We start from the raw sequence: 9288 nt of genomic DNA, 5'->3' as shown, positions 1-9288 counted from the left end.
TAATTTTAGGAATATAGCACCAGTTCAGAGCAAATGTCATCTCAAGGCAGATGATAAACAGAGAGTTCTAAGCATGTAGCTACAGTGGTAAGTAAGGACTCCATATTAACAAGAAAAACCTCTAGTAGAACCATGCTCAGTATAAGTGGCCATCTGCTGTGATTGGCTAGCTTTAGAGGGCAGAAAGTAAACAGAAAAAAAAAACACAGAAGCACCAGTCCAGGAGTAGTTTATTTGGGAAAGAATACAGCACACACCGTTAGTGACATCACTAATACCATTAGTAGTTCCATCTAAGAAACACAATAAAACAAGAAAGCACTGAGCCAGTAGTAGTATCAATGGGATAAGAAAATTAAGAGTAAATACCTGCAGCAATAGCTCACTGGCATTATCCTTGAAAGAGACAGTTAAAGACAAAATCCCTAGGCAGAGTGTATCTTCTATGAAAACAACAAGAATGAGAACATACACTTTATTAGATTATGACACACAACACAAATACACCACACAAAGGTTTCTATTTACTGCTGCAATTTCTAGTTATGATTAAAGTTCCTTGTCAGGTTAAACACAATTTTGTGGCCTCACACATTTAAGATAATAAAAGGAATAGAAGTGTTGCACATATATTTATTCTGAACTTTTGTTATTTTATTTAGAGAGCACTCACATGTTGCATTTCTAATTTAACAAATAAATATTAAAATCGTTTAGAATTTCTTCCTTTAGGAATTTCTTTCTTTAGGAAGTGGCATAGAGAAACACTTTTAGAATTTTGACATTTTCTTATGAAGAGATGGTAAAAAATATGAGGACAAGTAGAAGGAAAACTGCAGAAACAGAATATCCACATGCTCTTTCTAGTATTTTTTTAAGGAAACATTGAACTAAAGCAGAACCATCTGCTGGAAGAGGTATGGACAGTAGAGGCAGACAAGCCATTTGGGTGCTTTCTACCAAACTGGTTTGTGTGGCTTTAAAAATGTTTTTTTATTGTTGGCATTTGCCCTTTGCTTAGCTAGATGAAAGAACAATGAGCAGGTTAATGGAGACCATTAACATATAAAAATATAGTGACAAGCATGTTCATGTTATTTTTACTTGTAACTGTTTTTTTTTTAAGATTAACCTAATAAGCTATTAAAAACAAAAGCAATTCAACATAAATATAATGTCAAATAAACATTGGTATAAGACAAATTATTGTCTCTTGTCCAACTGCTGTTTATTTCAATGCCACTTACCTCATAGTATATATATGTCAATAAACTGATCTACACTTCAGAGTTGTGCTGATTTCAGTTTAACCTTCTTGCTCATCACCAACATTGGATATTTTGAAACCTTATGAAGTTAATAAATACTACTTGAAAAGGTGTGTGTTACTCTTCTGCAGTGTAGTTTGACATTTTTAATCAAATGTTATAAAAGCCGATAAGTGGTGTTCTCAAACGGCACTTGTGAGTTGCTCAGTAACAAAACCAATTACTATTTCTTAATTCTATTTAGAGTTACCTTCACTGGTATGACAAAAACGTGTTTTTATTATTGAAATGTCATTAGTTCTTGACTAATTCTACAAACACATTCTGAAGTTTCAAATAATTTCTATAAATGAAATATACAACATTTGCTTACAGTTAACTGACTACACACCAGAATCAGGACATCTCTTCATAGCTTATAATGTTAGGCATATGTTGTACGCAGACCATGTCAATTACTATTTTCACTTAATATTAAAAGTTCTAAAAATTACATTAGCTTAGGAATTACCCTAGCTAATCAGCAACATTCACATTTGCCAAGTTATTTCTTCGTAAATAAGAATCATGAAAATGTGTTTTTTCAAAGATATCACACCTTATAATCCCATCACACTATTGAGTATGAGCCTTTTGTTTTTATTGCGTTAGAAGACATGATTCCACAATAAAATAACACTAACCAATCCTCTTCCTTACAGTTGGGCCAAACATTATTCATATCCTGGAAAGTATAGATGTATATTTTTTTTCATTTAACTGAGAAGTTTGTTTCTCACATAAAAGGAAAAAGGCATCTCTCCAATGACAACAAAATAATTAAAATCTTTATAAAAAAATTGGCATGTTAAAATTTTTTTATGTTCTCAGTGTACATCCACAATGCTGAAAAGGAGTGTTTAAAACGTGGCAGAAGTAGTGGCAGAAGACATTTTGATGTATCCTAAAATCTCTTTAATGGCCTCATGTTTAGATTTACCTATCACGTGAATAGGATCCCACTACGGAGGCGAGAGCTGGTGTAAAGCAGCTGGTCTCCAAGCACTCTTTCTTCTCTGCCCCTCAATGTGTTGCAGTAGCAGGGCTTGTAAAACAAACCAAAAGTGTCTGAACCAATATAATCAGCACCTCTCTGACAGCATTCGTTTTTACTTCACTGTATGGCCATAAAAGTCGCATCTGAATTTGAACACAGCAATAGTGAATGACATCCGTGAATCAGTAATTCTGTGTTTAATTAATCTGTGGTTTCAAGGACTTTGATGTGTGACACAAAAAACGGAATTTTGGAACTGGAATTGAATTTTGGAATAGAAAATGAAAGTTATCAAATGGAATTTTCAATACATAGCAAAGCAATTTTCAAAGCAAACAAATTCAGTTTAAAAGCCAAGGAATTCAGTTTCAAACCATTAAATTCATTTTAATGGTTTGAACTAGGTAAAAAACTTTTATTGGTGGAGACTGGACTTTAGCTGTGTGTCAGAGTCAGGGCATGAATCACTTGGTCTATTTTGTTACTTCTATCTTCGCCAAATGTACCAAGAGTAGGAGAGTTAGCTCGCAGGAGATGAAGTGCTGCCATCAAAACTAAATTTGCCGCTTTTTAAAACCACAGATATCCTTGCGTGCTTTCTAGGTTTTAGCGGCATGGCTTTCTGTCCGCTGTCAGGAGCATGTGTTCACCTCCGTTCGAGTGCACCTAACTCAGTGTGTCAGTGTCACCGTTGGTGACACAGAGTATGATGAGTGTGTTTTCGTCCAGCTTTTGCCATGTTTGGCCATAGAAAGAAGAGTAGTGACAACACAGGGACAGAAATCCTTCACGACGTGATCCAATAAAACGAATGACATTAACTGTTAAACTATTACTACATGCTGTGATCCTCTTGGGGGCACGGCGGTCTGGTTGGTAGGGCGGGGTGCCCCCCTTGAATAGTGGTAGGTGAAACACTGCAGGTGCTTCCACAGATTAGAAGTATTCCGCCGCAGCCGTGCATATTGCATCATAAATATTTCTGCACAGCATTTTGAAATGGAGTTTCGACGAAAATTCAAACTGAAAGACTGGGGTGGTGTTCCAACTACAGGGGGATCACACTCCTCAGCCTCCCTGGTAAGGCCTACGCCAGGGTATTGGAGAGGAGAGTCTGACCGATAGTCGAACCTCGGCTTCAGGAGGAGCAGTGTGGTTCTTGTCCCGGCCGTGGAACACTGGACCAGCTCTATACCCTCTACAGGGTGCTCGAGGGACACAGTCGAATGCCTTCTCCAGGTCCACAAAAGTTTTGTGGACCTGGAGAAGGCATTCGACTGTGTCCCTCGAGCACCCTGTAGAGGGTATAGAGCTGGTCCAGTGTTTCACCTACCACTATTCAAGGGGGGCACCCCGCCCTACCAACCAGACCGCCGTGCCCCCAAGAGGATCACAGCATGTAGTAATAGTTTAACAGTTAATGTCATTCGTTTTATTGGATCACGTCGTGAAGGATTTCTGTCCCTGTGTTGTCACTACTCTTCTTTCTATGGCCAAACATGGCAAAAGCTGGACGAAAACACACTCATCATACTCTGTGTCACCAACGGTGACACTGACACACTGAGTTAGGTGCACTCGAACGGAGGTGAACACATGCTCCTGACAGCGGACAGAAAGCCATGCCGCTAAAACCTAGAAAGCACGCAAGGATATCTGTGGTTTTAAAAAGCGGCAAATTTAGTTTTGATGGCAGCACTTCATCTCCTGCGAGCTAACTCTCCTACTCTTGGTACATTTGGCGAAGATAGAAGTAAACAAAATAGACCAAGTGATTCATGCCCTGACTCTGACACACAGCTAAAGTCCAGTCTCCACCAAATAAAAGTTTTTTACCTAGTTTCAAACCATTAAAATGAATTTAATGGTTTGAAACTGAATTCCTTGGCTTTTAAACTGAATTTGTTTGCTTTGAAAATTGCTTTGCTATGTATTGAAAATTCCATTTGATAACTTTCATTTTCTATTCCAAAATTCAATTCCAGTTCCAAAATTCCGTTTTTTGTGTCACACATCAAAGTCCTTGAAACCACAGATTAATTAAACACAGAATTACTGATTCACGGATGTCATTCACTATTGCTGTGTTCAAATTCAGATGCGACTTTTATGGCCATACAGTGAAGTAAAAACGAATGCTGTCAGAGAGGTGCTGATTATATTGGTTCAGACACTTTTGGTTTGTTTTACAAGCCCTGCTACTGCAACACATTGAGGGGCAGAGAAGAAAGAGTGCTTGGAGACCAGCTGCTTTACACCAGCTCTCGCCTCCGTAGTGGGATCCTATTCACGTGATAGGTAAATCTAAACATGAGGCCATTAAAGAGATTTTAGGATACATCAAAATGTCTTCTGCCACTACTTCTGCCACGTTTTAAACACTCCTTTTCAGCATTGTGGATGTACACTGAGAACATAAAAAAATTTTAACATGCCAATTTTTTATAAAGATTTTAATTATTTTGTTGTCATTGGAGAGATGCCTTTTTCCTTTTATGTGAGAAACAAACTTCTCAGTTAAATGAAAAAAAATATACATCTATACTTTCCAGGATATGAATAATTTTTGGCCCAACTGTAAGGAAGAGGATTGGTTAGTGTTATTTTATTGTGGAATCATGTCTTCTAACGCAATAAAAACAAAAGGCTCATACTCAATAGTGTGATGGGATTATAAGGTGTGATATCTTTGAAAAAACACATTTTCATGATTCTTATTTACGAAGAAATAACTTGGCAAATGTGAATGTTGCTGATTAGCTAGGGTAATTCCTAAGCTAATGTAATTTTTAGAACTTTTAATATTAAGTGAAAATAGTAATTGACATGGTCTGCGTACAACATATGCCTAACATTATAAGCTATGAAGAGATGTCCTGATTCTGGTGTGTAGTCAGTTAACTGTAAGCAAATGTTGTATATTTCATTTATAGAAATTATTTGAAACTTCAGAATGTGTTTGTAGAATTAGTCAAGAACTAATGACATTTCAATAATAAAAACACGTTTTTGTCATACCAGTGAAGGTAACTCTAAATAGAATTAAGAAATAGTAATTGGTTTTGTTACTGAGCAACTCACAAGTGCCGTTTGAGAACACCACTTATCGGCTTTTATAACATTTGATTAAAATGTCAAACTACACTGCAGAAGAGTAACACACACCTTTTCAAGTAGTATTTATTAACTTCATAAGGTTTCAAAATATCCAATGTTGGTGATGAGCAAGAAGGTTAAACTGAAATCAGCACAACTCTGAAGTGTAGATCAGTTTATTGACATATATATACTATGAGGTAAGTGGCATTGAAATAAACAGCAGTTGGACAAGAGACAATAATTTTGTCTTATACCAATGTTTATTTGACATTATATTTATGTTGAATTGCTTTTGTTTTTAATAGCTTATTAGGTTCATCTTAAAAAAAAAACAGTTACAAGTAAAAATAACATGAACATGCTTGTCACTATATTTTTATATGTTAATGGTCTCCATTAACCTGCTCATTGTTCTTTCATCTAGCTAAGCAAAGGGCAAATGCCAACAATAAAAAACATTTTTAAAGCCACACAAACCAGTTTGGTAGAAAGCACCCAAATGGCTTGTCTGCCTCTACTGTCCATACCTCTTCCAGCAGATGGTTCTGCTTTAGTTCAATGTTTCCTTAAAAAAATACTAGAAAGAGCATGTGGATATTCTGTTTCTGCAGTTTTCCTTCTACTTGTCCTCATATTTTTTACCATCTCTTCATAAGAAAATGTCAAAATTCTAAAAGTGTTTCTCTATGCCACTTCCTAAAGAAAGAAATTCCTAAAGGAAGAAATTCTAAACGATTTTAATATTTATTTGTTAAATTAGAAATGCAACATGTGAGTGCTCTCTAAATAAAATAACAAAAGTTCAGAATAAATATATGTGCAACACTTCTATTCCTTTTATTATCTTAAATGTGTGAGGCCACAAAATTGTGTTTAACCTGACAAGGAACTTTAATCATAACTAGAAATTGCAGCAGTAAATAGAAACCTTTGTGTGGTGTATTTGTGTTGTGTGTCATAATCTAATAAAGTGTATGTTCTCATTCTTGTTGTTTTCATAGAAGATACACTCTGCCTAGGGATTTTGTCTTTAACTGTCTCTTTCAAGGATAATGCCAGTGAGCTATTGCTGCAGGTATTTACTCTTAATTTTCTTATCCCATTGATACTACTACTGGCTCAGTGCTTTCTTGTTTTATTGTGTTTCTTAGATGGAACTACTAATGGTATTAGTGATGTCACTAACGGTGTGTGCTGTATTCTTTCCCAAATAAACTACTCCTGGACTGGTGCTTCTGTGTTTTTTTTTTCTGTTTACTTTCTGCCCTCTAAAGCTAGCCAATCACAGCAGATGGCCACTTATACTGAGCATGGTTCTACTAGAGGTTTTTCTTGTTAATATGGAGTCCTTACTTACCACTGTAGCTACATGCTTAGAACTCTCTGTTTTATCATCTGCCTTGAGATGACATTTGCTCTGAACTGGTGCTATATTCCTAAAATTAATAAAATTGAATTGAATTGAAATCTAACCTTAATCGTAAAAAAGTTAGACCACTGATTTTACTAAACAAATATTAATTTAAAGTGAAAAAGTTTGAAAAATAACATACACCATAATTACTAGATATGTACAAAATATGAAAAACCTTAGAACTTAAAAGTTTGAGAGGGAAGAATTAAGCCATGTGTGGGTTGCTGTTTTGTTTTTAAAATCCCAGTGTGTTATGTAAAAGTACTGCATGTGCATTCTAATATATCTGCTTAGCAATTTAGTGTATGCTAAATAGTTGTGTAAAGAAATTGTAATAGCATTAAAAAAATACTAATACCTCAACTGACTCTCACAGTCAATTGAGTTATTGTAAATCAAGTTTAAAAACAAGAATAAACTCTAGAAATCTGTTTATTGCATTTACTTAGCAGAATGCACACAAAAGCATGGATCCAAAATATTATGCACTCTATGAAATATAATCAATTGTATACAACTTTCTAAATGCACAGAAGTTGTTTTGACAATAGATGACACTACAAAGTGACTGCAACATGACCAAAGTTGGTGTCTATACAAAACAAAGTTTCAAAATGAAATTAAATATAGAGGATTACTTACTGTAAAGATGTAAAAATGACAGGAATAAGAAACCAGTTTAAAATACACAAAGTAAATAAATGTTTATTGTCAGTGACATAGAAATTTAGCAGATACAATTTTTCTTAAATGAAGCGACAGCAATCAGTACACACAGCATTTCAAAGAATTTCCAAAACGATTGTCGTTGCAATTATACTATGTACAAGAATGCGAATCTTCAGAATGTTGTCAAAATTATACTGCAAAAACAGAATTCTGCACTGAGTACTATTGAAGCATAGAAAAAAACATCCTTGTACTGATACAAAACTGATAACTGATTAAAATTGTGCTTGAGTGTATAAAAAGAATTTGTCTACAAAACAACTATAATGTTTTTTCTTTTCAATAGACCCTGGTTACGACTATGCAACAACCATTCAATAATAATAAAACAAAAACATTTAAAAGAATAAAGTAACTTGTAATGACCTCTGCTTTTGTGTGATGCAATAGATTAATAAATCTGGACTATGTACAAAACAATATTCATTATTAATAGTATACATTTATCTTATTTACAGTTTGAAGAATTTTTTAACAATCTGATGCACTCCAATTTCATTTTCTTTAAAAAAGTCATTTATAGTTAAACAGAGATTACCATGCATATTCTATTAAATTTAATAGAGCCATAGTTTGAAATGTATACTGCTTTAGGAGATTGTGTTTGAGTGCATATTAGAGGGTTTAAATGATCTTACTATTACTTTTTTGGTGATAGCTCAAGTCTTGGAAACCTGAAACCACCTTTTTGATCCACTGTCAATGCTTGAGGATGACGACAATCTGGATTTTTTAAGAGGTACAGAAACATTTGTACTCCCCTCTATCTCTCAACTGCAAAGACTATGTTTTTAAGACCAAAACCCTTCTTGAGTTCAAAGGTGATATGTTATCTAAGAAACAGACGTAACTGCCCCTTCCTGACATCGCCCCTAACAGTTGTAACCCCCTGTAACTCTAAGATGAAAAAGTAAAAATGTTTTTTAGAAAAGCTACAGGTAACTTAAATTATCATTCCTTTTTCCTAAAATGGAGTCTCTCATGATTCAAAAACAAACACATCATTGCTAGTCAATTTGTAACTTGGAAACAGTATACTGATGTTCTTTTTTTTTTCTGTTAATCTGATATTCGTCTTACCTATTTCAGCTGCCTATGTTTTTAAGACCAAAACCCTTCTTGAGTTCAAAGGTGATATGTTATCTAAGAAACAGACGTAACTGCCCCTTTCCTGACATTGCCCCTAACAGTTGTAACCCCCTGTAACTCTAAGATGAAAAAGTAAAATGTTTTTTAGAAAAGCTACAGGTAACTTAAATTATCATTCCTTTTTCCTAAAATGGAGTCTCTCATGATTCAAAAACAAACACATCATTGCTAGTCAATTTGTAACTTGGAAACAGTATACTGATGTTCTTTTTTTTTTCTGTTAATCTGATATTCGTCTTACCTATTTTCAGCTGCTTTTCCAGTATGTTGACGCAGAAGCTGAAGGTTTTTCTCGTTCCATCGATGTAGTGAAGCACAATTTTTTTTTTATTTACTTTTTTAGGTCTTTTCTATTTTGAACGGATTTAGACTGGCTCATATATTCAACAAATAGGTCCTGCTGTAAAGCAAAAATTAACTTACAATTCTGTCAGGTTACACAGTTCCTTTATTAGGATTTCATGTGATAGGTCAACATTAAGTTGATTATACCTTTAAAAATATAAAAGGATGCATGTCTTTTTTTTGTTGTTTTGTTTTTTAGATGTATTAACGCCTGAAAAAAACATACAGATATTAATAACACCCTTAAA

The 9288-nt window shown here is 34.6% G+C and overlaps 2 long non-coding RNA genes across 2 annotated transcripts; both read right to left on the bottom strand.

Annotated features, from left to right (window-relative positions):
* Positions 1–212: 212 nt before the first annotated feature.
* On the bottom strand, positions 213–2692 carry LOC124863374. The gene is made up of 2 exons (XR_007037117.1): positions 2248–2692; positions 213–443 (listed from the first exon to the last, which is right to left on the bottom strand). It is a non-coding gene; the product is annotated as an uncharacterized LOC124863374 (long non-coding RNA).
* Positions 2693–5560: 2868 nt separating this feature from the next.
* On the bottom strand, positions 5561–8994 carry LOC124863376. Its single transcript, XR_007037118.1, has 2 exons — positions 8937–8994; positions 5561–6839 (listed from the first exon to the last, which is right to left on the bottom strand). It is a non-coding gene; the product is annotated as an uncharacterized LOC124863376 (long non-coding RNA).
* Positions 8995–9288: the final 294 nt, after the last annotated feature.

This window comes from Girardinichthys multiradiatus, chromosome X (assembly GCF_021462225.1).
Source record: "Girardinichthys multiradiatus isolate DD_20200921_A chromosome X, DD_fGirMul_XY1, whole genome shotgun sequence".
NCBI lineage: Eukaryota > Metazoa > Chordata > Actinopteri > Cyprinodontiformes > Goodeidae > Girardinichthys > Girardinichthys multiradiatus.
The sequence above is the reverse complement of the archived record's forward strand: the minus strand, read 5'-3'. Positions and strand labels throughout refer to the sequence as shown.